The sequence below is a fragment of the Peromyscus leucopus genome, chromosome 6 (genome assembly GCF_004664715.2).
Source record: "Peromyscus leucopus breed LL Stock chromosome 6, UCI_PerLeu_2.1, whole genome shotgun sequence".
NCBI lineage: Eukaryota > Metazoa > Chordata > Mammalia > Rodentia > Cricetidae > Peromyscus > Peromyscus leucopus.
The window spans coordinates 1,544,277-1,552,174 of record NC_051068.1 but is presented as its reverse complement, the minus strand read 5'-3'; positions in this window follow the sequence as shown (position 1 = coordinate 1,552,174).

Sequence of the window (7,898 nt, the reverse complement as noted above, 5' to 3'; positions counted from 1 at the left end):
TTCTGGCTTTTTACTAAAATAATTCAAATAGCAAAGTACCAAAAATTTTAATTAAAGAGACAATATAGGATACAATGCAAGGGAACAGCAGGCTATTTGAGCTAAAGTGCCCACAAGTCTTAGTTATTGTTTAGGGCTTCCTTTTATGGGGTCCAGTAGGAGAAAAAGTGGGTTTTTAAGGGGCATAGTGTTCATGGTTTTTTGTTTTGATTGGCAGGCTTGTGTTATGTAAGCCTTTCTCTACCACGCTTATCCTCTCCGGGATGCAGCTGATTTAAATTATAGATATTTCTAATTATGCACAAGCATGAAGTGCTAAATAGTGGATCTTCCCTAAAATCAACTCATATGACACAGTTTGCCTTATTGTGCAAGTATTCCAAATCAGTTCAGGCTGGACTGATCTATTGCTTATAAGATATTTTAGCATATATTTGACTCAGAAGAGGGAGAGGCTGCCTAAAGAGGGACAACCACTTATGTTGATTGGAGCAGGATGTATATGCAGTTTTATGTATGTGGGGATCCTGACTGCTAGATGCATTGTTCGGAAGGGCATGTGTGTACATAGCCCAAGCCAAGCAGAGCCACAAGTTGCTAAGCTATCTCTGTCATGTGACTCCCCCTCTACCTCTCCCTACCTGGCTTAACCTGACCTCAGTTCTCCCTTTGCTGGAAGTTGCTGGGGTGGATGGCCTGGTAAAGGTACATGTCCTCTTTTCATTAAGTGGACGCTCTCAAATAGAAAAAGAACTGGGATCTTATACCTCCTCTACTTTCATTAAAGAATTCCAGCATATTACCCAATCCTGTAGTCTCACCTTCCACCACATAGATATGATTCTAATTAACAATCTCCTTCCTGAAGAACACAGGTGAGTATGAGAACAGACTGCATATGCACATGCAGACAAAATCCACCAAACTAACTAAGCATACCCAGCCTGGGCTGAGGTGTCCCTGACTGGGATTCCCAATGAAATTACAATACCCTCCTTGGTGGTCTCCATACAACTTACCTCCTGTGTGGTTTCCATAAGGCTGCTGTTAAAACAGAAAACTATGAGCAACTCCAAGAGGTCATGCAGGACAAACATGAAAACACATCTCAATTCCTAGAATGCCTTACAAAGGCCCTCTTATACTGTATCAATCTAGATCTTGAGGGTAAACAACTCCCTCATGACCTATTTCTTTTACTAGAGTTTCCCTCAATATTAGGACCACATTTAAGTGCTTGGAGAGAGGACCCCTAACTTCACAAGCAGAAGTCTTGGCACTCGCCTTTAAAGTATACTGTGGGAGAGATGAAAAAGCCTGTAAACAGAAATACCAAATGCTGTAATCTTCATTAGGGTTTATATTGTTGTAAAGAGACACAGCAACTCTTACAATGAAAAACATTTAATTGAGGTGGCAGCTTACAGTTCACCATCACAGTGGGGAGCAATGGTGTTATGCAGACCAACATGGTGCTGGAGAAGTAGCTGAGAGTCTTAAATCTTCATGCAACAAGAAGTCAACTGAGATACTGGGCAGTATCATGAATATAGGAAACCTCAAAATCTGCCCCCATAGTGACACACTTCCTCTAACAGGCCATTCTTACTCCAACCAAGCCACACCTCCTAACAGTACTGCTCCCTATGAGCTTATGGGGGCCAATTACATTAAAACTACCACACTGTCCAAAGGCCATTCAAACAGCTTCCCAAACTGCCCAGGCTCCCTTGCCTCCTAAAGCTCAAGGACCATTGGGTATCTGCATCAAATATGGTCAGGAGGGTCACTTGACCTGGACCTGCCCTAACCCCTGTAGGCCAAGCTGGCCATGGCCAAAGTGCCATCAAGAGGGACACTGAGCTTCTTATTGCCCCCATGTCCCATGAGGTATGGGGATATTAGACCAATATTGCCACCCCCCCAAGCCAACCTCTTAGGCCTGGTCATGGATGACTGAAGGGGCCTGGCTTCCTTGGCCTGACTACTGGTAGTCAATACAGTATCAGGGGAACCCACCTCCTTCATCCTGGAAACTGAGACCGCTTACTTGGTCCTGATGGAGTTTTGGGGACCTAACTCTCCTCATCTCCTTATTGTTGGGGTGGGCAGACAGCCTTACCAACCTCACCAGACTACACCACTCAATTGCATTTTCAGGGGTATCCTCTCTCTCATTCTTTCCTGGTGGTGCCAACCTATCCTGGTCACTTACTGCGAAGGGATCTTCTAGTCAACTTGAGAACCTCTATTTCCTTTGCTTCCCCCATTCACCTGAGCTCAAGCTCATGAGAAGCCTCTCTCCTCTTACTCCTAGCCACCAAACCTACTGGTTCCAACACATCATTTCCTTTGCTGGCCTCCCAGGTAGACCCTCAAGTCTGGGGTACCCCCAAGCCCTCACTTGCCAAACACCATTCCCCATCATCATCCAATTACAGGGGTCTACCCAGTACTTCATCCAAGCACAGCACCCACCCTCACTTTAGAGCCTCAGAGACTTAAGCCTGTATCATCTCTGACCTCCTAAGAAAAAAAACCTCTTTGTGCCACATCTCCCCTGCCCCTTTAACATCCCTATAGTGGCAGCTAAAAAGCCCAATGGGTTCTACCCTCCTTGTTCAGGACCTCTGGCTTGTCAGTTCTGCAGTGGCCCCCCTCCACCCTCCACTAACCCCCCAGGAACCTTCCATTTCTCAGTCTTGGACCTTAAGGATGCCTTCTTCTGTATCCCTCTCTACATCCAGTCATATAACATCTTTACTTTCACCTGTAGTGACCCTGACACCCACCTCTTTACCTAGCTCACCTGAACTGTCCTACCTAGTGGTTCCAGGACAGCCTATACATATTTGGCCAGGCCTTGGCCTCTGATCTACTCTCTTTGTCTCTTTCCAAGTCAAAATTCATACAATATGTAGATGAACTTTTCCTCTTTACTCTGTCCCTACAAATTAGCCAACTTTTGTGCTCTTCTAAATTTCTTGTCCAGATGGAGCTATAGAGTCTCACCATCTAAGGTCTAACAGTCTATGCCTAAAGTTACCTATTTGGAACTAACACACAACTTTGAATAGAAAACACCTAATCCAGTCCCTTTCAGTTCCTTCTACAAAGGGGGAGATTTTATCATTCCTAGGAATAGGTGGCGTCTTATACTCCTGGATCCCATCCTTTTCCATCCTTACACAACCTATGTAAGAGGGAGCCCTTGGTCCCTCACATGAACTCCTCACATCTATTACCAAACCCTTTCAGAAGCTCCAACAGGTCCTTCTTAAGGCCCTGGCACTACATCTCCAAGACCTAGTCCATCCCTTCTCTCTTTATGCAACAGAAAAAGAATGATATCCCTTCGGAGTTATAAGCCACCAACTGGGACTTTCCTTTGCATCCCTGGCATACCTGTCAAAAAATTACCTTACCACTCAGAGATGGGCAACCTGTACTTTAGCAGCTGCTGAGATCCTTATTTGTGACTAAAAAGAAACCCTAACTTTTGGTTCACCTACTACTATTTTCTCTCCCCACAACCTGTTCCACCTCTTAATATAAAAGGGCTTACAAACTCTACTTCCATCCTGGACTCTCTAGTTGGCACTAGTAGATGCCACACCTACTTTCCAATCATGTTCACCTCTCAAGCATCTCACATCTTCTTCCCCAACCAAACACAGACTACTTCCCATTTCATTCTAGTATTGAATGAAATCTTAGAGGAACTACTGCCCTATCCCTTGCACATACAGGAGGGCACATTACCTCAGACCATCTGTATTTAGCACACAGATAGCAGCTCCTTTTTACATGAGGGGGCCTGAAAAGTGGACTATGCCATAGTGTCAGATACTGAGGTGGTTGAGGCACAGACCCTCATTGCCTGCACCACTAATCAACAGGTTGAACTAATATTGCTCACTCATGCCTTTCAATTAACATAAGGACAATCTCTAATTGTCTACACAGACTCTAAATATGCCTTTCACATTCTCCTGTCCCTTGATGGCATCTGGAAAGAGCACAGACATCTTATAATAAAAACAGGATCAATAACCAAACTCAGACCAAATCATGGCCATGCTAAAAGCCTGCCATCTCCCCACAGCTATAGAAATTAAGCACTGCCAATCCCACAAGATAGTGATTCCATCATCTCTTAGGGAAATAACTGACCTGACGAGGTGTCTAGAGCTGCAGCCCTTGGAGATCAGGATCCCTCTCACTCATCACAGGATGTCATTGCTTTTCAACCCACATCAACACTATCATCCTTGATACTCCACATAGTTTGTCCTGTCTACATCAGCTCTTTCAACCTAATAGCCAAGCCTTATTTCACTTCATTAAGACCCACCTGCAGTTCATCCCTGAGGATTTGTGTTTCTTAAGGGCTATTACTGCCTCTTGTAAAATCTGTCAAATATCAGACCACAACTCCAGGTATTGCTGCCTTCCTTTTCCTACTCACCAGGCCAGAGGCTTTCCCTGTTACCAACAGGAAACTTGGCTTTACCCACATGGCTACAGTCAAATGCATTAGGTAGTTAAGTACCTCCTGGTCTTGATGGACACCTGCTCAGGGTAGGTGAAGGCATTCCCCACCACCAACTAACAGGCTCAGACAATCTCTGACCTCCTCCTCTGGGAGATACTTTCCCAGTTTGGAATCCCTGCCTTCCTCCATTCAGACAGTGGCTCTGAATTCACCTCCCAGGTTTTCCAAAACTTATCTAATGTGGTGATATTGTGTCCCCCAATATATTGTGCACTAACTTATCTGGGGACAGAGAACAGAACAGCCACTAGATAGACATAGAGGCCAGAAAATGGTGATAATTTTATCACTTGGGAGGCAGAGATCTGTGTGGATCTCTGTGAGTTTAAGGCCACACTAGGGACAGAGCCAGGTGTGGTGGCACACGCCTTGAATCCCAGCACTTGAGGTCTCATATCTTTGCTTGGGAAAGACACATGCCTTTAATCCTAGGAAATGATGGTAGGAAGCAGAAAGGTATATAAGGCATGAGGGCCAGGAAGTAGAGGTTTTTTAGCTTTTAGGCTTTTTTAGCAGCAGTTCAGCTGAGATCCATTCTGGATGAGGACTCAGAGGCTTTCAGTTTAAGGAAACAGGATCAGCTGAGAAGTTGGCAAGGTAAAGTTGGATGTGGCTTGGTCCGTTTCTCTGATCTTTCAGTGTTCACCCCAATACCTAGCTCTGGGTTTGTTTTTTATTAATAAAACCTTTAGAGATTCATGTTACAATTTAAAGCTCTCAATATCCCTTGGCATTTCCATTTCTTATACCATTCCCTGTCCTCAAGAAAGATAGAATAAACTAGCTTTTCCTTAAAAACACCCTTGTCAAACCGTCACAGAACTTCACCTCAATTGGGTAAAGCTCCTGCCACTGGCCCTTCTCAGGCTATGGGCTCTCCCCAAATGACCTCTTTCCATCTCACCATTTGAGCTCATGTGCAAATAGCCAGTTCAGACTCCTCAGTTATTTACCCAAACCCTTGCCTCTCTTTGGGTCACCTACTCTGTCATCTCAGCTTCCTCCTATGGAATTTTACTGACCACTGCCTACCCCATATACCAATTCCTGTTCATTCCCAATCAATATTCAGGATCAAGTCCTCTCTCTTCCACACCAATGTCCCTCGCCCCTTTCCTGTAAATGACAGGCCACTTCACAGCAATTCTTGTAACCTCCACAGCTGTTAAGCTTGAGGGCCTCCCTCCTTGAATTCACCTCTCCCACCTCAAGCCCTTTGCTCCTGTCTCAAGACAATTGCCTTTCCTACATATCAATGACAACAGAGCTCTGCCCCCTTAAATTTCAGAGAACACCTAGATCGGCACCTTGACCCTGGTTCCAGAAGAATGAGGCTTCATCTTGACAGTTGTGCTCGTCTCTACCAGACTGGATGTAAATTTTCTCCTTTCCCTCTTCTGTTCAGGGCAACTCTTATACATGGAGATTCGAGGTTCAAGAGACCCCCACTTATAACAAAAAGTCCCTCCAAATAGAGTTGGGAAATTGTTCCATAGCAGGCTGTCAGGAGTCAATTAAAATTCCCATCACCTCTGTATCCACCTGTGTTGGTTTGAATAGGAATGGCCTCCATAGACTCATGTGTTTAAATGCTTGGTTCACAAGGAGTGGCACTACCAGGAGGTATGGTCTTGTTGGAGGTGGGCTTTGAGATTTCCTATGCTCAAGTTATGTCCAGTGTGGCTCACAGTCTTCTTCTGATGCCTGTGGATCAAGATAGAGAACTCTCAGCAACTTCTCCAGTACTATGTATGCCTGCATGTATGCCTGCATGCCAAAAGAGGGCACTGGTTCTCATTATAGATGGTTGTGAGCCACCATGTGTGTGCTGGGAATTGAACTCAGGATCTCTGGAAGAGCAACCAGTGCTTTTAACCTCTAAGGCATCTCTCCATTCCCACTGCCATGATTCTTGCTATGACTATAATGGACTAAACCTCTGAAACTGTAAGATAGCCCCAATTAAATTTTTTATTTTATAGAAGTGTTCATGGTCATGGTATCTCTTCACAGGAACAAAGCCCTAACTAAGACATTACTCCTCCTTCAATCCATGACCTTTTCGCCTGTTTCCTCCATGACCATACAGAAACCTGTTATTAAGAATGGCTAGACATATATGGTGGCTGCCAAAACTGGCCTTGCTAATACCATGTGCCATTTGTGTATCCTCACCTTAAGTCTCTCCTCTATGGATGAAATGGGGCCATTCACCTCTCTCTATATATATATCATGGACTCACAGGATCCCAGGTAGGAAATAGGTGTTACTGGTAAGTTCTATCATTTCTTCAAATCCTAGCACCAAGTAAGTACAATTAAAATCCACAGGAAATATATTCTGATTCTTCAACCCCAGAAGGTAGGAGATATAGAAGAGGTGATTCAATATTCCTTCAAGGCCATGACCTCTCCTAAATAATACAAAGCTGTCATTTTTGTCTTTTGCTTTAGACTCTGACCTTGGCCTACCAGTTCCTAATGTCATCCAACCTGGCTGCTTTGGGAATTGCTGGCTGTGTGTTCCTCCTGGGACTAGCTTCTATTTACAGTGGTGGTACTGCAAAACTGACAGGGACGAGATCTTATTACTGCTGAAAAATGTGGCCTATGCCTCTTCCTCCAAGAGGAATGCTGCTTCTATGTCAATCAATTGGCATAGTAAGAAACAAAATCAAACAACTTCAAACAGACTTCCAAAAACATAAAGAAAAATTCAATACTTTCTACCTGTGGACCTTTGAGAACCCCCTATAGAAGTGGATACTGTCATTCCTGCCCTCCCTTCTCATTTTCTTGCTTTTATTAATTGAACCCAATTTTATCAATTTCTTCTCTACATTTCTCCAATGATAAATTAAAAAAAAACCCTTTAGTCAAACAATCAGTCAGTTATTGTTAAAGGGCTACCAACCCCAAGCCACAGAGCTGGAGACAACCAAATATGCTCTGACAGTGAGGATCAAGAGTGCCCCCAAAGATGTTGATGCCCCCAGACAGCAAGAAGCAATCTAAATAGCACTGCACCCTCATCCCTGCTTCACCATCCGTGCCTTCCCATTTCCTCACCCTTTATAATAAATCAGAGGGAAGAATGTTCGTAAAACAAGGACCACCCACACTCTAGAACCAGGTGCTCTCCTAGCCTGCCTGCAGTGACCCAGCACCAACAGCCACATCATCACCAGCTGCCAAATTTCCACACATTTCCACTGTCTCCACAAGTCGAGTACTCTCTATGTGTATACACTATATCCCCATATAAAGCCTGCACCTTCACAACCTGCTCTCTTTCTCCATCCTTGCTCATAGGCAGCCTTTGTATATACCCCCAATAAATCTC